The following is a 26,956-nucleotide window of genomic DNA, read 5'->3' on the forward strand; positions in this document are numbered from 1 at the left end:
GTGTGAACAGGCCTGTAAAGAGGTTTTCCCTCAAGAACTTTTATCACCTATCCACAGGAGGGGCTGTAACCGCTGGGACCCCCAGCATTGATGTTTAACTCCTGCTAAGCCACACGCCCAAATATCCCCTATCCTTTGATGACCATGTGTTGAGATAGGTAGCAACTAGGGATGAGTAAATCGACGTCAGATGAAACATCCAAAGTCGATTCGCATAACACTTTGAATACTGCAGGGCTAGACAAATTTCCTTGGTATCTAGGAGCCAGCTAAAACAGTTAGGAGCCCCCCCCCCCCCCCCTGCCCTGTATTAAAATCATTGGTGGGCAGTGCGTCCCCCCCCCCCCTCCCCGGTATCAAAATCATTGGTAGGCAATGCGCCCCCCCCCCCCCATCATTGGTGGCAGCGGCAGTTCCGATCGGAGTCCCAGCAGTGTAATGCTGGGGCTACGATCGGTTACCATGGCAGCCAGGACGCTACTGATATCCTGGCTGCCATGGCCAGTTACTCTGCAGCAATATACTTACATGCACTGTGGCTGCCCAACGCCTCCTTCTTCTTGTAACTCACAGGTCTGTGCGGCACATTGCTTATGCTTATAGCAATGCACCGCACAGACCTGTGACGAGTTACAAGAAGAAGGAGCGCCGGGCGGCCACAGCGCATGTAAGTATATTGCTGCAGAGTAACTGGCCATGGCAGACAGGACTTCAGTAGCGTCCTGGCTGCCATGGTAACCAATCGGAACCCCAGCATTACACTGCTGGGACTCCGATTGGAACTGCTGCTGCCACCAATGATTGGGGGGGGGGGCGCGCACTGCCCACCAATAATGGGGGAGGCCGCAGTCTATCGTACCACCACTCGCCACATTTCTTTGAAGAAGACGCAACATAGGGAACACTGTATAAACAAAACCCATAAAACCTTTTCGGAATTGCATTTTTTTTCCCCCACTACATCTTATACATTATTAAATGTTGGAATTAGAAAGTGCTAATTGTCCCGCAAAAAACAGGCCCTCAAAGAGCTATGTTAACGGTAAAATAAAAAAGTTAAACCAAAAGCTGTGCTGCCCGCTGTATTGCGAGCAGTGATCACATACCACATATCCATCAGCCCAAAAGAACTGCTGGATCTTAGAAGATGAGATCTGCCTCTGACCAATGGCTTGGCCGGTTTATACTTTACAGCAGCTCTATTTGCAGAGGGAAACAGAATGGTGTAAAAAAGTCTGGACTCAAATGGCTTAAATTCCACATACACTACGTGCAGAATTATTAGGCAAATGAGTATTTTGACCACATCATCCTCTTTATGCATGTTGTCTTACTCCAAGCTGTATAGGCTAGAAAGCCTACTACCAATTAAGCATATTAGGTGATGTGCATCTCTGTAATGAGAAGGGGTGTGGTCTAATGACATCAACACCCTATATCAGGTGTGCATAATTATTAGGCAACTTCCTTTCCTTTGGCAAAATGGGTCAAAAGAAGGACTTGACAGGCTCAGAAAAGTCAAAAATAGTGAGATATCTTGCAGAGGGATGCAGCACTCTTAAAATTGCAAAGCTTCTGAAGCGTGATCATCGAACAATCAAGCGTTTCATTCAAAATAGTCAACAGGGTCGCAAGAAGCGTGTGGAAAAACCAAGGCGCAAAATAACTGCCCATGAACTGAGAAAAGTCAAGCGTGCAGCTGCCCAGATGCCACTTGCCACCAGTTTGGCCATATTTCAGAGCTGCAACATCACTGGAGTGCCCAAAAGCACAAGGTGTGCAATACTCAGAGACATGGCCAAGGTAAGAAAGGCTGAAAGACGACCACCACTGAACAAGACACACAAGCTGAAACGTCAAGACTGGGCCAAGAAATATCTCAAGACTGATTTTTCTAAGGTTTTATGGACTGATGAAATGAGAGTGAGTCTTGATGGGCCAGATGGCTGGATTGGTAAAGGGCAGAGAGCTCCAGTCCGACTCAGACGCCAGCAAGGTGGAGGTGGAGTACTGGTTTGGGCTGGTATCATCAAAGATGAGCTTGTGGGGCCTTTTTGGGTTGAGGATGGAGTCAAGCTCAACTCCCAGTCCTACTGCCAGTTTCTGGAAGACACCTTCTTCAAGCAGTGGTACAGGAAGAAGTCTGCAAGGTAAGAAAAACATGATTTTCATGCAGGACAATGCTCCATCACACGCGTCCAAGTACTCCACAACGTGGCTGGCAAGAAAGGGTATAAAAGAAGAAAATCTAATGACATGGTCTCCTTGTTCACCTGATCTGAACCCCATTGAGAACCTGTGGTCCATCATCAAATGTGAGATTTACAAGGAGGGAAAACAGTACACCTCTCTGAACAGTGTCTGGGAGGCTGTGGTTGCTGCTGCACGCAATGTTGATGGTGAACAGATCAAAACACTGACAGAATCCATGGATGGCAGGCTTTTGAGTGTCCTTGCAAAGAAAGGTGGCTATATTGGTCACTGATTTGTTTTTGTTTTGTTTTTGAATGTCAGAAATGTATATTTGTGAATGTTGAGATGTTATATTGGTTTCACTGGTAAAAATAAATAATTGAAATGGGTATATATTTGTTTTTTGTTAAGTTGCCTAATAATTATGCACAGTAATAGTCACCTGCACACACAGATATCCCCCTAAAATAGCTAAAACTAAAAACAAACTAAGAACTACTTCCAAAAATATTCAGCTTTGATATTAATGAGTTTTTTGGGTTCATTGAGAACATGGTTGTTGTTCAATAATAAAATTAATCCTCAAAAATACAACTTGCCTAATAATTCTGCACTCCCTGTATATATCAAAATAAGTGTAATACATTGGCCAGGCCTCTTTCACACTTGCGTTGTCCGGATCCGGCGTGTACTCCACTTGCCGGAATTACACGCCGGATCCGGAAAAAGTGTACTGAAAGCATTTGAAGACGGATCCGTCTTCAAAATGCTTTCAGTGTTACTATGGCACCCAGGACGCTATTAAAGTCCTGGTTGCTATAGTAGTAGTGGGGAGCAGGGGAGCAGTATACTTACAGTCCGTGCGGCTCCCGGGGCGCTCCAGAATGACGTCAGAGCGCCCCATGCGCATGGATCACGTCATCCATGCGATCACGTCATCCATGCGCCTGGGGCGCCCTGACGTCACTCTGGAGCGCCCCGGGAGCCGCACGGATGGTAAGTATGCTGCTCCCCGCTCCCCACTACACTTTACCATGGCTGCCAGGACTTTAGCGTCCCGGCAGCCATGGTAACCATTGAGAAAAAGCTAAACGTCGTATCTGGCAATGCGCCGAAACGACGTTTAGCTTAAGGCCGGATCTGGATCAATGCCTTTCAATGGGCATTCATTCTGGATCCGGCCTTGCGGCAAGTGTTCCGGGTTTTTGGCCGGAGCAAAAAGCGCAGCATGCTGCGCTATTTGCTGCGGCCAAAAAACGTTCCGTTCCGGAACGGAAGACATCCTGATGCATCCTGAAGGACGGACTGTCCATTCAGAATGCATTAGGATAATCCTGATCAGTATTCTTCCGGCATAGAGCCCCGACGACGGAACTCTATGCCGGAAGACAATAACGCAGATGTGAAAGAGCCCTTATATATTCAAAGATCATGAAAGCAAGAGAATAATATATTTTTTTCTATTTTATTATACTTAACACCTCATAAAATATGTATTTTATGTGCATTACATATGTATTATAAGATTCAAAAATCAGCCTAGTAGAATAAAAATAGAAAGACTTAAAATGTAGCGCAATGTAAAATGTCTATGCTGACTAGTCACGTTACACTGTATATAAAGGAGCCAATTTTATTTTAAACCCTTTAAACATGTACAAGCAGCAGTCTGTGTCCTATAAAAGGCAGGAGAATGTAGCCTATAAAACATGTGGGGCCGAATCTAAATCTCAAGAAAAGCTGTAGGAATCCTGCGAGTGGAGGCGTTCAGAGGCACGCCTGATAGAAAACTATGTAGAGATCCACCTTACCAGAAATAAAAATATATATAAAGAACATTAAAAGCATAAAAACCATGCAAAACCTTCATGAAAAGGTGTAAATAAAATGGCAAATCTCCTAGTCAAGGATACAAGAAGGTTTATGTCTTGTCTTAACAATTTAGCAGTTTTTGCTGGGGTATACAGGTCACAAAAAGTTTAAGCATCAGGGTACATTTACACAACCGTATGTAAAATACAGATGACCTCCATGTGAAATCTGTGTGGCACCTGTGTTAAATTTTAACGGACCCATTGGCACACGGACGTCATCCGTATTTTGCAGACCACCAAATACATACGGTTGTGTAAATGTACCCCAACACTGAGAAGCTCCTACTGCAGTAAGAAGCCTAATTCGGCCTTCTGGGATCAAGAAACATGGGCCAAGGGAAGGGGTGATCAGTGTCAGACCGAGGTTCCCTGGGCCCACCAGAGGAAATTATTCTCGGGGCCCAAGTCTTATGTCATCAATCATATCTAGAAGGTTTTGAATCAAAGAAATAGACCGTAGTGGAAAATGATTATCTCCAAAAGGGTCATCAACATCTGATGGGTGGGGGTCTGAAACCCGCACCCCTGCCGATCAGCTGTTTGAGAAGGCACTGATGCTCCTAGGAGCGCTGCTGCCTTCTCCCTGCTCACCAAGCACAGCGCCGTACATTGTATAGTGGCAGTGCTTGGCATCACAGCTTAACCGTATTTACTTCAATGGGGCTGAGCTGCGCCTAGGCCATGGGACTGATGAATGTGATGTCACATGGCCTAAGGAAAGATGAGAGGCGGCCGCGGCAATACTGCAAGCGCCACTTCCTTTTCAAACAACTAATTGGCAGGGGTCCCCGGTGTCAGAGCCCCATGACGTCCGTATGGCATCCGTTTTTTTTTTTGCGGAACCATTGTAACAATGCCTATTCCTTGTCCGCAAAACGGACAAGAATAGGACATGTTCTATTATTTGGCGGACCACGGAACGGAGCAACAGATGCGGAGAACACACTGAGTTGTCCTATTGAAGTGAATGGGTCCGCACCTGAGCCGCAAAAAATGCAGCTCGGATGCGGACCAAAACAACGGTCATGTGCATGACCCCTTAAAGCCCACTATTCACTGTGTGCTTAAAATCTACTGTACCCAATGTACTATGCCAGGATTTGTGGAGCGGGCTCCTCTGACATGCAGTTCTCTTAGCTTGGCGAAGCAGGCACAGGCAGGAGCCCGCTCCACTAATCCTGGCGTAGTAAATGGGTACAGGGTTCCCAAGGTTCTAAAGTGCTATGCCAGGAGTTAGTAATCCTCCGGGGAGCATGGGCAGGAGCAGCAATATGCCCTCCTCATCCGTACTCAGTGAGCGCTGCTGCTGCCCATTGATAAAATGTACTCCGTACACCACTGACCTGTCAGCGGTGTACAGAGAACTGAGTTTTAAGCGCACAGTGAATGGTGGGCTTCAGGCAGGAAAAGTGGAGCAAAAATAGAAAATTCATTAATAAAGTATATTAGAGATAGTTTTATTAGGGCATTAGAGAGCACATATTAGAAGTTTATATAACGGTTTAGTTTTTCTTTACCAGGAAACTATATCTTTTTTCCTGTTCACACAGTGTTTTTTTTAGCACACAATGTCTAATACACTAGATAACTCACACACTGGACACCCCTCCAACCCCACCTTGTACAGGACACATGGTCTACACACCACTGACACACTGGACACATGGTCTACACACTGCACTGACACACTGGACACATGGTCTACACACCACTGACACACTGGACACATGGTCTACACACCACTGACACACTGGACACATGGTCTACACACCACTGACACACTGGACACATGGTCTACACACTGCACTGACACACTGGACACATGGTCTACACACCACTGACACACTGGACACATGGTCTACACACCACTGACACACTGGACACATGGTCTACACACCACTGACACACTGGACACATGGTCTACACACTGCACTGACACACTGGACACATGGTCTACACACCACTAACACACTGGACACATGGTCTACACACCACTGACACACTGGACACATGGTCTACACACCACTGACACACTGGACACATGGTCTACACACCACTGACACACTGGACACATGGTCTACACACCGCACTGACACACTGGACACATGGTCTACACACCACTGACACACTGGACACATGGTCTACACACCGCACTGACACACTGGACACATGGTCTACACACCGCACTGACACACTGGACACATGGTCTACACACCACTGACACACTGGACACATGGTCTACACACCACTGACACACTGGACACATGGTCTACACACCACTGACACACTGGACACATGGTCTACACACCACTGACACACTGGACACATGGTCTACACACCGCACTGACACACTGGACACATGGTCTACACACCACTGACACACTGGACACATGGTCTACACACCGCACTGACACACTGGACACATGGTCTACACACCGCACTGACACACTGGACACATGGTCTACACACCACTGACACACTGGACACATGGTCTACACACCGCACTGACACACTGGACACATGGTCTACACACCACTGACACACTGGACACATGGTCTACACACCGCACTGACACACTGGACACATGCAGCACACACCACTGACACACTGGACACATGGTCTACACACCGCACTGACACACTGGACACATGGTCTACACACCACTGACACACTGGACACATGGTCTACACACCGCACTGACACAGTGGACACATGGTCTACACACCACTGACACACTGGACACATGGTCTACACACCGCACTGACACACTGGACACATGGTCTACACACCACTGACACACTGGACACATGGTCTACACACCGCACTGACACACTGGACACATGCAGCACACACCACTGACACACTGGACACATGGTCTACACACCGCACTGACACACTGGACACATGGTCTACACACCACTGACACACTGGACACATGGTCTACACACCGCACTGACACACTGGACACATGGTCTACACACCACTGACACACTGGACACATGGTCTACACACCGCACTGACACACTGGACACATGGTCTACACACCACTGACACACTGGACACATGGTCTACACACCGCACTGACACACTGGACACATGCAGCACACCGCACTGACACACTGGACACATGCAGCACACACCACTGACACACTGGACACATGGTCTACACACCGCACTGACACACTGGACACATGCAGCACACCGCACTGACACACTGGACACATGCAGCACACCGCACTGACACACTGGACACATGCAGCACACTGCACTGACACACTGGACACATGCAGCACACTGCACTGACACACTGGACACATGCACCACACCGCACTGACACACTGGACACATGCAGCACACTGCACTGACACACTGGACACATGCAGCGCACCACACTGACACACTGGACACATGCAGCACACTGCACTGACATACTGGGCACATGTAGCACACCGCACTGACACACTGGACACATGCAGCACACCGCACTGACACACTGGACATATACAGGACACCGCACTGACACACTGGACACACGCAGCACACCACACTGACACACTGGACACATGCAGCACACACCACTGACACACTGGACACATGGTCTACACACCGCACTGACACACTGGACACATGCAGCACACCGCACTGACACACTGGACACATGCAGCACACCACACTGGACACATACAGCACACCGCACTGACACACTGGACACATGCAGCACACAGCACTGACACACTGGACACATGCAGCACACCGCACTGACACACTGGACACATGCTGCACACAGCACTGACACACTGGACACATGCAGCACACCGCACTGACAAACTGGACACATGCAGGACACCGCACTGACACACTGGACACATGCAGCACACCGCACTGACACACTGGACACATGCAGCACACCGCACTGACAAACTGGACACATGCAGGACACCGCACTGACACACTGGACACATGCAGCACACTGCACTGACACACTGGACACATACAGCACACCGCACTGACAAACTGGACACATGCAGGACACCGCACTGACACACTGGACACATGCAGCACACCGCACTGACACACTGGACACATGCAGCACACACCACTGACACACTGGACACATGGTCTACACACCGCACTGACACACTGGACACATACAGCACACCGCACTGACAAACTGGACACATGCAGCACACCGCACTGACAAACTGGACACATGCAGCACACCGCACTGACACACTGGACACATACAGCACACCGCACTGACAAACTGGACACATGCAGCACACCGCACTGACACACTGGACACATACAGCACACCGCACTGACACACTGGACACATGCAGCACACCGCACTGACACACTGGACACATGCAGCACTTCACACTGACACACTGGACACATGCAGCACACCGCACTGACAAACTGGACACATGCAGTACACCGCACTGACACACTGGACACATGCAGCACACCGCACTGACACACTGGACACATGCAGCACACCGCACTGACAAACTGGACACATGCAGGACACCGCACTGACACACTGGACACATGCAGCACACTGCACTGACACACTGGACACATACAGCACACCGCACTGACAAACTGGACACATGCAGGACACCGCACTGACACACTGGACACATGCAGCACACCGCACTGACACACTGGACACATGCAGCACACACCACTGACACACTGGACACATGGTCTACACACCGCACTGACACACTGGACACATACAGCACACCGCACTGACAAACTGGACACATGCAGCACACCGCACTGACAAACTGGACACATGCAGCACACCGCACTGACACACTGGACACATACAGCACACCGCACTGACAAACTGGACACATGCAGCACACCGCACTGACACACTGGACACATGCTGCACACAGCACTGACACACTGGACACATGCAGCACACCGCACTGACACACTGGACACATACAGCACACCGCACTGACACACTGGACACATACAGCACACCGCACTGACACACTGGACACATACAGCACACCGCACTGACACACTGGACACATGCAGCACACCGCACTGACACACTGGACACATGCAGCACACCGCACTGACACACTGGACACATGCAGCACACCGCACTGACACACTGGACACATGCAGCACACTGCACTGACACACTGGACACATACAGCACACCGCACTGACAAACTGGACACATGCAGCACACCGCACTGACACACTGGACACATGCAGCACACCGCACTGACACACTGGACACATGCAGCACACCGCACTGACACACTGGACACATGCAGCACACTGCACTGACACACTGGACACATACAGCACACCGCACTGACACACTGGACACATGCAGCACACCGCACTGACACACTGGACACATGCAGCACACCGCACTGACATACTGGGCACATGTAGCACACCACACTGACACACTGGACACATGCAGCACACCGCACTGACACACTGGACACATGCAGGACACCGCACTGACACACTGGACACATGCAGCACTTCACACTGACACATGATCACATACAACCCCTTTAAAGTGCTTCCGTCAGCAGATCTGTAGCTATGTAACTGGCTGACCTCTTTTGTGTGCGCTTGCCAGGTTAAGGTATCTGTGTTGGTCCCATGCTGATATGTGCCCGCATTGCGGGGGGGGAAATAAGTTTTTATATATGCAAATGAGCGTCTAGGAGCAATGGGAGCTGGGCCATTGCTCCCAGATGCTCATTTGCATATATTAAAACTGAGGGCACTTATGAACATGGGACCAACACAGATGCCTTCCGCTGCCAAGCGCACATGTAACAGGTCAGCCAGTGTAATAGGTACAAATCTGCTGACAGATGCCCTGTAACCTGACCACTTCCATATTCGGTGGTTATAGCTCCGTTCACAGATAATGAAAGCCACAGTGCTCTCCCAGATCTGTCATATGATACCCTACGGACCGCAATAGCTTACACTGGGGTCCATTGGGTTAAGTTGCAGTGTCTGTCTTTTTACGGTAAACACAGATGTGAACAGAACCTGATGCACTAAAATGGCCTTTATATTTCTGCTTATCTTTGTGATTTTGAGTTTTTAAGGCTGCGTTCACACGGGCGAGATTTCCGCGCGGGTGCAATGCGGTAGGTGAACGTATTGCACCCGCACTGAATCTGGACCCATTCATTTCTATGGGGCTGTGCACATGAGCTGTGATTTTCACGCATCACTTATGCGTTGCGTGAAAATCGCAGCATGCTCTATATTGTGCGTTTATAACGCAACGCATGCCCCATAGAAGTGAATGGGGCTGAGTGAAAATCGCAAGCATCCGCAAGCAAGTGCGGATGCGGTGCGATTTTCACGCATGGTTGCTAGGATGAAAGTCTATTCAATGTATTATTTTCCCTTATAACATGGTTATAAGGGAAAATAATAGCATTCTGAATACAGAATGCTTAGTAGGTGGTCAATTGAGGGTTAAAAAAAATTAAAAAAATTAACTCCTCTTGATCTCGAAGTTCCCGGTCTCTTCTGATGAGCTGTCGGCTAAAGGACCTTTGGTGACGTCAGATCACATGCTCCAATCACATGGTCCATCACCGTGGTGATGGACCATGTGATTGGAGCATGTGATCTGACGTCACCACAGGTCCTAGCCGGTAGTTCATCATTAAAGAAGTTAAAGAAGAGACCGGGAACTACGCGATCAAGAGGAGAAGGTGAGTTCATTTTTTTAACCCTCAATTGACCACCTACTAAGCATTCTGTATTCAGAATGCTATTATTTTCCCTTATAACCATGTTATAAGGGAAAATAATAACATCTACACTACAACAAACCCAAACCTGAACTCCTGTGAAGAAGTTCTGGTCTGGGTACCACAGTCGGTTTTTTTATCACGCGAGTGCAAAACACATTGCACCCGCGTGATAAAAACTGAACATCGGAACGCAATCGCAGTCAAAACTGACTGCAATTGTGTACCTAATTGCGCAGGTTTGCCGCAATACACCGGGACGCATCCGGACCTAATCCGGACACGCCTGTGTGAACCCAGCCTAACTCTGTTCAGTATGTGCAGTCGCTGGAATGTCTCTAGCCTTCACAGTTTTGATGGGACGTTACATTTTTCCATGTTCCTTTGTAATTATATGCAAGCTAATTACAGAAAAGGGAAATGGATGCAGGTTATAAGTGCTTTGTGCATGGAAATACTCGAAAGCGGAGTGCTGGCTGACACATCCAACAGGCACCTTGGGGCCCAATGTGTCAGCAGCACTGATAGATTAAATCAAGGGTCTGCTAGAGGGACCATTACAGTATCTGCTGAACCGTCTTGTCGTCTGCGTGTTGGAATCGCTGCTACCCTGTCATTAACAATCAGTATTATTTACCATACTTGTCAGACCTATAAGACACGTAAAAATATATAAACTGTAGAGGGAAAATTCTTTCTTCCTTAATTGGGGACCAGACATTGCAGAACTGACTGTAGCTAGTTGTGGGGTTGTTTAGAGATGGCCATACACATTAGAGCTACGTCAGTGGAATCCGACGATTTCACCAGGGTTGGCTGACCATCTAATGCAGGAATCCTCAAACTGCTGCCCTCCAGCTGTTACAAAACTACAACTCCCAACATGCCCAAACAGCCTACAGGTATCAGCCTACAGCAGGGCATTGTGGGGGTTGTAGTTTTACAACAGCTGGAGGTCCGTGGTTTGAGGATGCCTGCTCTAATGTGTATGGCATCCTCCCAACTCTCTCCTGATAGCTCCATCGAAGTAGATAAGGATTGGGTATGCTGGATTTCAACTGCCCGATCCATTTGTTCTCAGGTCTGGCAGTGGCTTACTTGCCTCTTAATATTCATGACATAGGCATGTGAGGAACGGGAGAGATGGCTGTCAGCCGAACTAGTGCTTGGCCGAAAATGATCTGTGTATGGCCAGCTTGAGCCACCCTGGGCACATAGCTAAACATAAAAAATAAAAAAAATATGAAAGGTTTAGTCCTGCAGGGCAAAAATATTTAGTGCTCAGAATGGTGAAAATTTATAAAATATAAGAATATATGCTCACCCTCACAGAACCCCAGCTGCTGCGGTGCTGATGCTTACCGGGTACCTGCTGGTCTTTCTGGTCTGGGCTCAACAGACAAGAAATCGCGGTTGATGACCGCTCAGCCAATCAGTGGCTGAGGCAAGTCCATTGTTGCACCAGTGATTGGCCAAGTGGTCATCTCCTGCCACTTCCTGTGTGTCAAGTTCAGACCAGAAAGTGGTGACCAAGAAGGACCAGTTTTGTTTTACAGCTTCAGTACACTAAAGGATAGGAATGTATCATCAGCAGATGGCTTTATTTGAATCAGGATATTTTAAACATTTAAAAAAACTTTATTATCTACACAAAACAAAAAACATAAAAATAAAAAAAAATGTTCTAGCTGCCACACTAGCCACTCAAGCAGGCAATTTCTTTCTGTAGCTCACTTGTCAATACATGTCATTTTATTATTATTTATAAAGGTGGGAGACTTATTCGTGACAGTATTATACTGCTGAAGGCTTAGAGGGAATCTGTCACCAGAATCATCACCATTAAACTAAAACCATTGTCTTGCAGCACTTACTACCTCCTTTCCAGATGTACTTTTCTTTCCTTGCTGCTTGGTTTCTATCTTGAAAAAATCCACTTTATTCCTTATGCAAATGAGCCAGTAAGGTGCCCAGAGGGGCATTATTTTTGTTCAAAGGTGCCCAAGAACACCCCCATTGAGTGCCCAGGCCCGCCCCCCAGCACGCCTCTCCTCGGCTCATACTCTACGCCCCCAGCAGCGCCGTTGTCCCCCCCCCCCCCCCCAATATCACTAACGGCAGAGAACCCCGCCCACCATTGCTTTCAGTGTCACTGACCAATCTCGCCGCGATCTTCCAGCAGAGGATGAAACTGTCATTGGGCTCGACGCATGCCCAGTGAAACATTGGAGGCCGATTCCCTCAGTTCCGAACACTGCCTACGCCTCCACTCTTCCGGTTCAACTGAGGGAATCGGCCTCCAATGTTTTACTGGGCAGACGCCGAGCCCAGTGATGGTTTCATCCTCTGCTGGAAGATCGCGGCGAGATTGGTTAGTGACACTGAAAGCAATGGTGGGCGGGGGGACAACGGTGCTGCTGGGGGCGTAGAGTATGAGCCGAGGAGAGGCGAGCTTGGGCTCTGCTGGGGGGCGGGCCTGGGCACTCAATGGGGGTGTTCCTGGGCACCTTTGAACATAGATAACGCTCCTCTGGGCACCTTACTGGCTCATTTGCATAAGGAATAAAGTGGATTTTTTCAAGATAGAAACCAAGCAGCAAGGAAAGAAAAGCGCATCTGGAAAGGAGGTAGTAAGTGCTGCAAAACAATGGTTTTAGTTTAATGGTGATGATTCTGGTGACAGATTCCCTTTAAATAAGGCAGGAAGTCAAATGTAGGAAATATTTAATAATACTAAATATTATAATAACAATAAAATGTCAGTATTACTGTACAGTGATCACAGTAAAAAGAAAACCCTAAAAATAACAGTGGAATTGCCTTGTTTTGCACTCCGCCATCCTCAACGTTTTTTTTAAAACAATGTACTGATGTATCCCAAAAAGGTGCCATTAAAAAATACAACTCGTCTCCCATAAAACAAGCCCTCACAAAGCAATGTCAATGCAAAAATAAAAAAGTTATGGCTTCTGAAACACGAAGATCAAAAAACAATAAAAAAAATCACAAAGTACCAAACTAGGTTGTGACCTTAAAGAGAACTTGTGGTCGTGGCCACCAGGTACGTACCTGACCCTACCTGGGAAACCTAACCCTAGGCGGTCAGAGTTGTGCCGCAACCGCGTCGTGGAGGGACGCCTGAAAGAGGGCAAAAGACATACTGATAGGCAAAAGTACTTTATTGCGACGTAATCACAAAGCCAGGTTCTGACTGTTGACACCATAGGGAATGGGAAGGGGAACTCCAAGCCTTCCTCTAGCCCCGCATATCCACCCCAACTAACCCCTGCAATAACGACACTGACAACGTTCAACTTTTAACCTTTTATTTTGTTGGGTGGTAATCGGCCACAGCTTTATTCAAACGGCAAAACCATAACCTTGAGCCGTGCTCTCCGCCAGCCGCTGGTATCCCAGCGGGCGGATCCGCCCATTTTTCCTCCAGAACCTTTACGATGCAATAACTAGCCGCCAAGAAGGAGCACCGCCCTCAAACGGGGCTCCGACCACCACCCAACAAAAACAGGGCCTGCTCCACCCCATCCTGAATACCTGAAAGGAAAATGTCCAAACCTATATCATTCAGGTGTACCCCATCAGGCCTCATCAACGAACGGTTATCGCCCTCAAGCTGCCGGTGTCTGACAACCACACCACCCCGGGACCTCACAAAACGGGAAATACGGGCATTAATCGTCCTCCTACACCTCTCAACCGCCACCCCCCCTTGCCATACCACACGAGGGATAACCACACCAGGACTACCTCACGAAAAAAGGAAGGGAAGCGCTCCAAATCAGACCTGATGAGGGTCAACAATTCCACCAGGGGGACAGAACCTACATCATTCCCCCCTGCATGTAAAACCAAAATAACCGGGCCACTGGCCTGCGAACCGATTTCGACCACTTGAGACAGGAGCTGAGCCCATCGCAAACCCCGTATTCCTCTCCAGGCAACGTCCACCTCACGGAAGCCGAGTGACCTCCCACCAGGCCGGCAATCAGCTCTCTGAGCTGCCCAGAAAACATACGAATGGCCGATAATCCACACGGCCGGACGCCCCGGACCGTGCGCCTGCCAAGTTGCCGGGGAAACAGAAGATCGAACCAGCGCCATCATTTCCGGTCCACCAGGTCCCACAGATACGACGGGCATTCCCTGCCCTCCAAATCCGCTCCCGGAAGAAAGGACCTGAAATCCTGCCAACGAAAACGGGAAAGGGCATCAGCAATCTTATTATCAACACCTGGAACATGACGAGCCCTAAAATAAATATTACATTCGAGGCACCGGAGTACAAGATGCCGGAGCAAAGCCAGAACCGGGAGAGAAGAGGAAGACAAGGTATTGACAGCGTAAACCACACTCAAATTGTCCGTCCAAAAGGAAACATGCTTATTGGCTAGCCGGTCCCTCCACAATTCCACCGACACCACAATCGGGAACAACTCCAATAACGTGAGGTTCTTGCACAAGCCAGCAGAACGCCAGGCATCAGGCCATGCACCGGCGCACCACTCCACCCCCAGAATTGTGCCAAAACCACACGACCCGGAAGCATCTGAAAACAGAGACAGCTCAGAGTTAGGGGTAACCACAGACATGTAACAAGTATGGCCATTGAAAGATTGCAGAAAAGCCCTCCAGACCCGCAAGTCCTCCTTCAGCGACGCAGTGAGCCGGATGCGATGGCCGGGGGACCGAACACCCCTGGTGGCTAAAGATAAACGGCGGGCAAAAACACGGCCCATGGGCATCACCCTACAAGCAAAGCACAAAAGGCCCAAAAGAGACTGCATCTGTAGTAGGGTAACCTTCCTCACTGCTAAAAACCCATCAATCAAATCCACAAGCTTCTGAAGCTTCTCACACGGCAACCGAAAAACCATATCGACCGTGTCTATCTCAATACCCAGAAATGACAGACACGTGACAGGGCCTTCTGTTTTTGCCATGGAAATCGGAACCCCAAACTGAGCCATCCTCTCCAAAAACAGATTCAGCAACAACAAGCACCCACCCCCAGAACCTGGAGAAACAAAAAGAAAGTCATCCAAATAATGCAAAACTGACGTAGAGCCCGACTCATAACGGATGACCCATTCTAAAAAGGTACCAAACAACTCAAAATAATGACATGAAATGGAACAACCCATAGGGAGACAGGTGTCATAGTAAAACTTACCGTCTACACAGCAACCTAGTAAATGAAAACAATCGGGATGAACAGGAAGCAGACGGAAAGCGGATTCAATATCCGACTTGGCCAGGAGGGCCCCCTTGCCCGCCTCCCTAACCAATGCGACCGCACGGTCAAAGGAGACATAAGACACCGAGGCATCCTCCGGACCAATGGCATCATTAACTGACGAACCCTTCGGGTGGGATAAATGATGAATCAACCTGAACTTACCCGGTTCTTTCTTAGGGACCACACCAAGCGGGGAAACTCGCAAATTCGGGAATGGCAACACGTCAAATGGACCTCTAAACCTACCCAATGAAACTTCCTTAAAGACCTTATCCTTCAGAACCTCTGGTAGCTCCCGAGCCGACCTCAAGTTATCCGAAAAAACCGGAGAACGGTTAAGAACAAAAGGGATAAAAAACCCAAAGGAAAAACCAAAACGGAGTTGAGCCGCAGCCTGTTTATTGGGGTACCTGTCTAACCAGGGGCCCATCTCTGCCACGCTCACCGGGGTCCTTGAATCCCCCTTGCTCAAACTGTTTGGCTGGCCTAACAGCGGGGCGGGTGCACTTACTAGCGGGGTGAGGGCCACCGCAGGCGGAGCACTCGTGCTTGAACCTACACAACCCGGCAAACCTGCAGCTCCCTTCATTGAACAACCAGCAGGACCCGGGGCGACGGACGGCCACCGGTCCATGGGAAGGTGATCCCCCTGAACCAGCGGCCGCCGCTGGAAAGGGAGGGGGCCTCTGCGCGACCATTAACCTCAACCAAACATCCGTCGCCTTAACCCCCCACCCCATCTCCGGGTGCAACGCCAACCGACGACGAAACTCCTCATCATACCGCCACCAGGCGCTGCCCCCGTGCGATTTGTAAGCACTATATATTATATCCTGATAAACGAAAAGCTCGGAACACCGCTCAGGATGACGCTGTCCCATAACACAACCCAAAACGGAAAAGGCCTGCAACCAATTGTTCATGGTCTTGGCCACCCGGGGTCTACGCTCAGAAGGCCTATCCGAAAAACGCCGTTCCTTATCCACCGTGTGTTGGTCAACCGATATGAGGGACCAAACGTCCACATACTGGTTAGCCCACACCTTCTCCCTAACCGCTTCCTCCAGGTGGGAACCGAGGAGGCTAACCCCGCAATAGCATGAATCCTTGTGGACCCCCGCCAGAACGGGAGCCTGTCGAACACTAGGAAGAGGGGACCCCGTAACCTGGGCAGGTTGTTGCAACCGATCCAACAACATCTTCAACAGCTCGGCCGTGTTCGTCTCCCCCGCCCCCGTCCCCGCCACACCCACAGAATGGTACTCACCGGAAGAAGAGACAGGAATCACCGGAGGAGCAGGCATCGGAACCTCAGGCTGCACCGACGCCGTAGGAGCCAGGCAACGGACCCTGGATGACTGATGACGCGACCGACCAGCGCGACGCGAACGTGCGCTCGACCAGACTCCCCCGACGCAGCCAGCGACCCTTCAGAGGAGGACGGCGAGCGCCATCTGGAGGATCTGGAGCGCCCGCTCCGCACCGAGCCATCAGACCTGCGGCGGGAGTGACGCCTGCGGGAACCTCGCCGAACACGCCTCCTGCTTTGCGGAGAGGAGGACGATGAGCTGGACCGAACCCTGCGCTGGCGTGACCCCTGGGGAAAGGAAAGGGGGGGCGGCAGAGGGTAAGCAGTAACTGCAGGGGCAGAAAGGGGCTCCAACTGCACCCCATCGCCAGCATGAGACAGAGGAGCAGTCACTTCAACAACCGCAGCTGGTGGCAGAGCCCCATCTAAGGGCTGCTGTCCCTGGGGAGCATGAGGGGGCAATGACTGGGAAGCCGGAGGGGTGAGGGGGAGACCCTGGGATGAGGAGCTGCTGGCCTGTGCACCCATTACTACCCCACCGCTCCAAGCTGCAGTCACACGAGCGACAGCAGGACGGGACATGTGAGGAGAGGGAACCGGAAGGGGCGGAGCCACCGATGCCTCGGCAGCACGGAGAACCTGCCGGCCAGCATGAGAAGCCCCATCGCCAGCAGGAGCGCTCAGGGTAAGCGAAAAAGGAGGGGGGGGACTGTAACCGAACCTAGCAGGGGGGCGGATGTGCCGAGCAGACCGCCGGCCCCCCACCGCAGCATCGGGATCGACGGGCATTACCTCAGGGGCGCACGCCAAGCCAGGGGAGGAGGAGGCAGCATGAGGGGAACCGAGGCTGCTCAAAAATGAGCGCAGCCATCCCTCACCCCCCTCCGCCATTCTCGCCCTCAAAGCCTCCAGCAGAGGGGCATCTGAGGCGGCCATCTCCATGCGGACAGAGCGCTGCAACCACACACAAAGCGCTTCCGCTCAAAGAGGAAGAGGAAAGGCGGGACAGCGGCATATATGCCCTCCTGGCTGACCGCCCACTCTCCCCACCGGATCCCTATGTTAACCCCTGAATGCCGAACGGAACGGGCACTAGAGGAGATATAACTAAAGGGAGGGAGGAAAACAGGGGGGGGGGGGGGCCACCAGTCCCTGTCCACCCTCCCTAAGCCGTCGGGTGGCCACCAGAAAAGCTGTTGACATTTCAGTATCGGGGTGAGGTATGTAACGGGTGAAACATGCCGAGTGCCAACGCCCTAACTTCTGAATAACGTGTGCTGGTACTTGATTCTTGGATGCTGCAGACGCAGCGCCTATGCGGAACGAATGTCCTGAAATGGTGGAGGGGTCACCGCCCAGGCTGGCCACCAGTGACCTAACGTGGGATACGAACTGATGGGTGGTGAGTGGAACCACCCCGAAGGGTAACAGTGGACTGTTAGGCCCAGACCCCGACAAGGCGGACCGTAGCTGACGGAGCACCGTGACGGGGCACCATTGGTGTGACGTGGGATAGAAGGACACCGGGACAGGGGGGCCCACCTGGGAGGTCTTGGACGTCCTGAGCAGTAACGTGAACCCCTCGGTGTTCTGGACCAGCTGGCTGACCGTGAGGAACTTGCTACTGCCGGAAGAACAAGTGAACTCCCCAGGCCTCAGAAAGCCGTAAAAGGCTAAATAGATGGCAGATTTGAGTACCAAGCTGGGCAAAACCCCGAACGGATTACTGTCCAGGACGTCGGATAGATTGCGAAAAAGGGGCCCGGTGACCGCTTGCCTACGCCCTTGGCCTTGAGGTCCGCATTTGCTTAAGCCCTTGAGTGCTGCTTTAACAGCATGCATAGCGAACACAGATGGTCGTTCGGGATGACTAACGGAGAGGAAATGTTGTACACCCGCTAGGTACGACCTCACCGTACTGTGGGAGAGCTTGTGCACTGAGTGGCAGTAGCCAATGAACGCCAGGATGTGATCTGGAAAACTGGATTCCCCCTGAGGACATTCCCCTTGGAACCTGCAGAACATCTTCCACCCGGTGTGGTATGCTCGGGTCGTGTTGGGCAAGAGAGAATTGCGAATCAGAGCGTGGGCCGTCTCAAGGTGGTCGGTTACGCTAACATTAAGGACTCGTGAGGAGGAACGGTGGCGCCTGTCGCATCTGCCTCTGGCATGATCTGAAAGAAACGGGAAAAGTTAGCCCTGGATAAGGCGTCGGCAGCCAAGTTTCGCTCACCTGGCACGTGCGCGCTATGAACGTGGAAATGGTGGTGTAGGGAGAGCTGTACTAACCGTCTAAGGAAACACATGACGTGGCTTGACTTTGATGACCCACTGTCTATGATGTCTACCACGGCTGCGTTGTCCGTCACAAACAGGACGGACTGGTTCGCCCAAAGACTGCCCCATATGTGAGCAGCTACCACAATGGGGTACAGCTCGAACAGTGCCGAGGTTTGGAGGAACCCTGGGATTAGTACTGCCTCGGCAGGCCATCTGTCTGCAACCCAGTGAGTGCCAAATATAGCAGCAAACCCTGTGCCGGCCGCCGCGTCTGAAAAGACTAAGGGGGACTGGCACGACAGCTCGGGAACGAATAGGGACACCCCGTTCCACCGGTCCAAAAAATGGTCCCACATACGGAGATCCGCTAAGGCCTGACTGTCCAGACGCACTGGGCTGTCCTGTTCTGGGGCGGTGCATAAGAGCGCCAGCAGGCGGGATATGAACGTTCTGCCCTGCGGAATGATACGCATGGCAAAATTTAACATGCCCAGTAGCGACTGAAGATCAGTCTTAGTGACCACCGATGTGACTGAAAACCTGTGGATCACTTCTCTGACTCTCGTTAGCTTGTCCGCAGGTAACCTGGCTAACATGCGTTGGGAGTCTAACTCGATGCCCAGAAAGGTGATCACGGTGGACGGGCCCTCTACTTTCTTGGAAGAAACTGGTACCCCCAACTGGGAGAAACACCTTAGCAGCTTCCCCAGCCCCAGAGGAGCAGCCCCTGGCCTCTCAATCAGTAGGAAGTCATCTAAGTAATGGATGACGAATTCACAGCGAACCTTGTGTACCAGAACCCAGTGGAGGGCTTGAGCCAGCTGATCGAAGAGCCAGGGGCTGCTCTTGGAACCGAAGGTGAGTTTTGTGGCAAAGTAATACAGGCCTCTCCACCTGATACCGTGCCATTGCCAGAGTGCTGGCATAATGGGGAGCAGTTTAAAGGCGTCCGATATATCTGCTTTGGACAACACGGACCCGGGACCTGTCTGCATGATGATGGCGATGGCCTGGTCTATAGAAGAATACCTCATACCAACTTCTTCCGAAGGAATGAGGGAGTTGAGGCTGGGGACCTGGGAGCCATGTGGGGCAGACAAGTCAATGATGAGTCTCTCCTTCTTACTGAACTTGCCTGTGACGACCCCTACGGGACTGACTCTCCACCGTTGAAATGGGGGTACTTCGAAAGGACCAATTAAGAACCCTTTGACTAACTCGGACTCTATGAGTGTGTCTACTGAGCCAGGATTCCTTTCGGCTGACTGAAGGTTCCCACACTCATGTGTGACCTCTGGGGTCGTGATTAATCCCGTGTGGAAACCCTCATGGAACCCTGACACCAGGAACTGCACAAACCCTGGATTGTGATGACCCTGCAATAGTACTTGTAGACGACTAGTATTGACCACGCTCATGTAATTCTTCACCGATTTTAATGAGCAAGCTACTCGGGGGTGGGCCCTGAAGCAGTTGGTACAGATATGCAACAAACGGCATTGCCCGAAATTACAAGACGCGTAATTAAAATTGTTGCATATCTGGGCCCTACCTAACTGGACAATGGGTCGTCCTAGTTTGTCTACCGAATTGGGGGGTCTGAAGATGTCGAGTGGCCCCGCTGAGGAGCCGGAGGGGTATGATGTCGTGCTGACAGCCGACTTATGGCACCACTCTACTGAGTGGAAGATAGACTGACAGGCAGAACAGGAGGGAGCTTTCAGGCCTGCAAAGTGTCTGCAGAACAACTCTGTGTCCAAGACGGACCAGTCTGTGACATGTTGAAACTGGGACAGGGCTGCAGCTGCTTTGGCTGAGAACGAACAGTGGTAATCATAGAACGCGTTCCCACCATACCTATGACCCAACTCTGTGACCCGAAAGAGGTACAGGTCTAGCTCCTCCCTCCTGTCCGGCCTGGCAGTACAGATGACGTCCCTGAAAAGGCTGAAAGCCATGACAAACTCTGGAATGTTCAATTTGCGATTGAGCCGGTGGTCGCAGCTTCTCAGCACCACCGAGACTTCCCCGCAAGCTATGACCTTGTTGTCGGAAAGGTCCCTGGAGGCTATTAGTAGCGAAGCGAGATTGACATCCCTACCCTCTAGGATGTCCTTTCTGATGCTGATGGGGACAAAATGAGACGGAGTCACGTTGGGGACTGGCTGGGCAGTGCGAATGTCTGCTGCAGCAGAGGTGGAGGCGACCGGAGGCTCGGGGGAAGAAACCGACACTGCCGAATTGTGAGCCTCGACTGACTCGAGTCTAGCCTGTATGGACGTGACGGCCGAAGTCAAATTGTTCAGCATGAGGTGTAATTGGGCCAGCGATGTTTGTATCGTGGCTGCGGGGGGATCACCGCTGCTGGGCACCAGGGAGTCTTTCCATAGCCGGTATAGCTCCGCTTTTCTGGCAGATGCCGGGAAAGGAACGCCCCGCCTCGTCAGCTCCGCCATCAGCTTGGGGATAGTCCAAGCACGCAGGGATAACGTACTGCCCCCTTCGGACGTCCCTGCAGCGTTTTCATCCACTGATGCTTCCATGATATCAGACGCGTGCGACATCACAGCTGTGGAGACAATAACGCAAGGTGACCGGCTACCCTGGGCGACCACCAGTGTCCGTGAAGCTGTTTGACAACGTAGTAGAAAGGTGCACTGTCCCTGTGAAGCACACACACTAACCCCAGACAGCCGTGAAAGAGTGGCCAGGAACCGCCACCCGAAAGTACACGCCAGGACCTGACTTACTTACCAACTGAGGAACTCTGCGTTCTGGACCCCACGGATGTTTTTAAATGGAAAAGGAAACCTGGACGTAAAACAGTGCATGAGACCACTCCCTTGCTAGCGATCAATACCTCCCGTCCACTGACGTGAACCCCCACTACCTTGTTCGTGAGAAACTCGGGTGAAATCCTAGACTGACTTCTTTTGTGTATTTTATATATATTTTTTTTTTTTTCACAGACCTGGGAAACAAACAGCACAAAGAAACCAGTCAATGCACGAGGTACAACTGATGGAGCACGAGCTGTGAACTGTGGATTTGATCAACGGGTGGGGGTGGCATTGATTGACGTTTTCCACCCCCCGACTCTGTCTGTCGTTTGTGGTGAACCCCTACCTACCTAAGCAGCACGGCGGCCCGTGCCAGACTTTAAGTGTGTGCGAGGCGCGGGCCATTGCATCCCCCACCGTGCTCCACCAAGCGGGGGATACTTATGAGCAACGGCTCGCGCCTCACGCAACACGATTTTTGTGCCACGTGGAGAGCTAACGCGTGTCCCTGGCAGGGTGCGCAGTGCGGGGGCCCCCTCCGTTCGAGGGCTGGCCCACCCGCCGGCTGAGCACACCTGCCGCGTGGGGAGCTGCGCAGCCCTCAGGAATGAACCGGCGCAGGGAGGACCCCCGGTGGTGAGAGCCTATCCCTGCCGATGATGGAATGCCGCGTGGGGGGCCTCACCGGTCCCTGGTGGAGTGCCCAGTGTGAGGGTGCCCTCCTGCCGTCTGAGGGCCGACCCTCCGCCGGCTGAGCGCCTCCACCGCGTGGGGATCCGGCATAGCCCCCTGGCATGATTTGGAACAGGGGGGAAGCTTAACATGACACCGCCTTCCCCCTTATTCTAATTAACCTCGAGCCACGTGGGAGGCCCACCGCTCCCTGGTGGAGTGCCCAGTGCGGTGGTGCCCCCCGATTTTGGAGGGGCCGACCCACCGTCGGCTGGGCAACTCCACCGCGTGGGGACACGGTGATGCCCCCTGGCTAGGACAGAGACGGGGGGGGGGGGGGGGGCGTGTGTGGCCTTGCCCCACCCCAATTGTGGCAAGGAGGGTCGCATGGAGCCGCCCCGCTCCCGGCATAGCGCTAATGGCAGGGGCGCCTCCCCCCAACTGGGGGGCCGGCCCGCCACTGAGGGGCACGCCCACCACGTGGGGGAGCGGGGCAGCACCGGCAAGACATGGAGCGTGGGAAGCGCATGAAGAGGTGGGCGAGGGGCGGCCTCCTGGCCGTGGGCCCCGCCCCCCGCCGGTGAGCAACCGCCATGCCCGAGCTGAAGCGGCGGAGGAGGGGAGCGCAGTCTCCTGTCGGCTCCACCACCTCCGTCGGACGAACGTGAGCGGGAACGGGGGCATGTGAAGTGGTCCGGAGCGCGGGACCCGCTTACCAACAGGGCCGACCGCACCACCGGACATCGACTTACCTGGCCTGTTCAGCAGGACTGTCAGGTACAACGCACGCTCCGGAACACTAGAACTTCGTACGCCGTACGCATGTGGGAGGGCGCCGGCCGCTGATGTAGGCAGCCAAGCCCCTCCCACAAATACAGGCCAATGAATCGGCCTTACACGTGTCATCGGAAAATGACCTATTGTTTAAATCATGTTTTTGTGTTAAACACACATGGAATTTTTGTTGATTTTTTTATTTTTTTTCCATGTCACTATCTATATTTAAAAATATATATGCACACATAATCCTACAATTATCACACTGCCCACTAGGTCTAATAATAGGTCATGATTTCCTGTTCTGTACAGGTACCTTTTCAGCAGTCATTACCATTATCACCATGACAAGCAACACCCCTGTACAGATAAGACACGATCCACCATTCACAATAGGAAATATCACAGCTTATAAGCCCCCCCGCCCCCCCCAATCTCTGCACAGAGCATGCCTAGAAAACAGTGGGGCCTCCTGCTATTCATTGTGTCTATGGCCCATGTAGCTGCTCTCAAGAAACAGGAATTTTAGTTTTTTTTGTTTTTTTTATATAGTGACATGAAATGTTTTCCAGCAGAAGCCATTCATACTTAGAGTACTGTACCTTCACAGTACAGTTCAAATCCGACAGGCTCTTAGGCTCTTCACGCTGCATCCAGCGATATTTGTGCGTCTGGAAAGCACCCATAGCACCGCCAGATCCCATTATAGTCCATGGAGATCTGACGGTGGATGGCAGAATCTGGCAACTGTAACTGTGAACATACCCTTACCTGCCATGTAGTATCATAATTTGTATTATGTTGCTTCGAATAAACATGGGCTTCTTTCCTATATTTGATGCAGATTGTGCAGATGTCTAAACTGGCATGAGTGGCTGAGCTCTAATGAGTGCCAGCTCTGCAGAGGAAGCAACTTAATGATTCCTCTGGATACACCATGTCCTCAGGTACGTTCGCTATATAATGTGACTATAGCTATACTGTTACGCCATATGGTTCATACTAGATAAGTGTCATACATTGAAGCTGGGTGACGGTATTGATTCATCCCTTAGTGTATTTCATACATAGTCACTGTGGACCGTGTCTCGCAAGAGACATGGTCATCCAGGGAGGCTTGGCCCCTTGCTTCTCTATGTATCTTCATTCCATCTTGCCTTTTTTCTCCATTGTTTTATAGATGTTATTTAATAAAGTGAAAATATTTTCGATAGTTTGTGCCCACAGTTTTTTGTGTTTATGACATTGTGCGTAGTTTTGGTGGGGCACGGTCATCAGTAGACAGAGAGGTTTTGTAGGTTTATGTGTACTAGATAAAGGGGTAGTCTGCTAATGAGGATTCACTGTATCTTACAATTGACATAAGTTATTACATTAAAAAAAATGTGGGAAAATGTCTGTCATACATGAAACATTTCCAGATACTCATTTTTGGTTAGCTTGGTCCATTAAGTGGATACAAATGAGCCCTCCTTTTAATCCTAAATCATCTACTCCAGAAGAATAGACAAAGTTAATGTTACAGACCACTTTGATGATATGTGGAAACTCAGAGATGGAGAGTAAGGCCTCTTTCACACTTCAGTGTTTGGTCAGTGATTTCCATCAGTGATTTGTGAGCCAAAACCAGGTGCAACTCTAAACACAGAACAGGAGCAGATCTTTCCCTTCTACCTCATGTCTGTGGAGGCTCCACTTATGGTTTTGGCTCACAAATCACTGATGGAAATCACTGACCAAACACTGAAGTGTGAAAGAGGCCTAAAGAAGGTTGAAAATTCTTCTTGAGACATTACTGGGCACCAAAACCTTATCTACACCATGTAGTGTTTCCTGAAAGGTAGCAGGGATTGATATTAGAATAAATGGTACAACCAGGATCGGGCTGGTCCACAGTTCATCAGGTGAATCCCCTGGAGGGCCCCTGACAAGGTGGGCCCCCAGTCCTCCACCCATGCACAAATGGCCTATGGCACATACAGGCACCAGCCTATACTTATATAAAAACTGGGTATATTATTTAACAAACTACGCAGGTTATTATCATACACGCATCAGGTGGTGGAGAAGACTTCTAGGCACAGAGGCAGGTCAACCAGTATCCTCTTTCCTCAAGGACCCTCATAATGAAGCATCTTGACCACGTAGCTGTACAGTGGGCCCCCAGAATGAATTTCACTGGTGGGTCCTAGGCACCCTAGCCAAACACTAGGTACAACATAAGGGGAAATGTAGATACATCACTTCAGGCTCCGTTTTGAGCTGGCTCAATTAACTTGGCAAGATTTATCTAAGCCTGTAGTACACATACTTGGTGACACTCTTATGATAAATGCACCATTTTATTCTAAAGATAGCGTATTAAAGGGGTTGGGTCATCTTGGATTACCATTAGGATATGCCACCAATGTCTCATATGTGCAGATCCCACCTCTGGGACATCTCTAGAACAGGGCCCCCAAAACGAAGAACAGTGCACTGTGCATTCGATGTATGCTGTCCGTTCACTTTTATGGGAGCTCTGAAAGGAGCTGAGCAGTCACGCTCGCCTATTTCCAAAACTCCCATAAACAAGAATGGAAAGTGCACTGTGGGAAGTGAATGGAGGGTGGCTACTCTTGCACGGTGCGTCCTCGTTCACTTTGGGGACCCTTTCGAGAGATAGGTGCGGATTTAGAAATGGGACCTACACCTATTGGATGGGCCAATCCCTTTAATCCATTTACAGTATGTTAAGTAGTATGCACAGCAGTGTTCCCAGAGGACGATTTCCACTTTCAACTCTAAATTATGCCTATCTGGGTTCCAGACTGTTAAAGGGGTCTGCTCTGAACCTGGACATACCCCCATTTTCACCCATGCAGCCCCCCTGACATGGACATCGGAGCATTTCAAGGCTTTTTTTTTTGTGAGCTTCTGTATTTTTCAGACTATAAGAGATGCACCAGGTTTAGACAGCAGAAAATATATTTCAAACTAAAACTTCCCTGGTGGTCTAAGGAAGTGAAGAGGTGAATCTCACTAACTTTGGCTTTGATATATCACAAGCA

The 26,956-nt window shown here is 50.7% G+C and overlaps 1 protein-coding gene across 1 annotated transcript in view; it reads right to left on the minus strand.

The window, feature by feature from the left end:
- Positions 1-26,956, minus strand: part of HCN2 (hyperpolarization activated cyclic nucleotide gated potassium and sodium channel 2) — a 119,469-nt gene that overhangs the window by 50,192 nt on the left and 42,321 nt on the right. The gene's annotated exons all lie outside the window — the stretch shown is intronic.

The sequence above is a fragment of the Bufo gargarizans genome, chromosome 1, assembly GCF_014858855.1.
Source record: "Bufo gargarizans isolate SCDJY-AF-19 chromosome 1, ASM1485885v1, whole genome shotgun sequence".
NCBI lineage: Eukaryota > Metazoa > Chordata > Amphibia > Anura > Bufonidae > Bufo > Bufo gargarizans.